Source organism: Arachis ipaensis, chromosome B04 (genome assembly GCF_000816755.2).
Source record: "Arachis ipaensis cultivar K30076 chromosome B04, Araip1.1, whole genome shotgun sequence".
Lineage (NCBI taxonomy): Eukaryota > Viridiplantae > Streptophyta > Magnoliopsida > Fabales > Fabaceae > Arachis > Arachis ipaensis.
In genome coordinates, this window is record NC_029788.2 from 5582434 (window position 1) to 5583556 (window position 1123).

Sequence of the window (1123 nt, forward strand, 5' to 3'; positions counted from 1 at the left end):
ATATGTTAATTTTTTTAAGTTTTCTATACAGTAATAATTGATTAAAAGGATACAAACTTTATAAATTTCACTGGTTTGGCTTATTAGGCATTGTAAATACTTATTTAGAAGCAACATGTTATAGGAAAAATACCAAAATAAATTGAACTTCTACTAATAATCTAATATGATAATTAATTTAATAGTACAATTGACAATTATTTTTTATTTTTTATGGTATTTTTTAATTTGATAGGTCAAAAATTAATCAGTTACAACTCAAAAATTTATTTAAGAATTTATTGTTGATCAATATATTGCTACATATATATGGTCGAACTCAAATTTTTCATATTTATTTAAACGAACTAGTGAACTAATCACTAAATTAACCAATAACTTAATTGTTAAATTTAATTGTAATAAATTAAGCTCCATAAAAATTAGTCAAATAATAAGATACGAATCTCTGGGAAAGACCATAACACACTCTGTTGATGACTTGATGACAAAGTTTTGTTAAATTTGAACATGTAAATGTGTAATCCTACAAGAACTATAGCTTTCCAAAAAGAGATTATTATAGTGTATGGTCTATAACTATAAGATTAAAGAATGGTTAATAATAATTAATGAGAGATGAAAAGAAGAGAGGGCCCCCCATGAGACAATAGACATTAGAACCCACTAAACATTCACTCGGTTCCCCACAGAGTCTGAGATTCCAAGTCAATACAATGACACAAATAAATAATGACACAATCTTCCTGTATCAACCTATTTTTTTGTGCTAGATACCCTAGGATAAACTTAAAAAAAATCTTGCCAACATGTGTTTTAACACATTTTTTTATAGATATAGAGAGAAAACTGGTGTAGGACGCAGTTATAGAGTGTATAGGTATTGTACGCAATTGTGATGTTAGGAACAGAAATTGGACCGTTCGATATTTTTTATACAAAAATCGGATCCTCCAATTTGTGTTTAAATAATTAAAAAAATTTAGAATGTATAAATCGGACGATCCGATTCTCACATCCATGTCTAGCACTTATATTCTCTACATCCACGCACAACACACACGCTGCTGCCATATCGAAAAAAATGAGCCGTATTTTAAACATATATTTTAAAAAGACTATA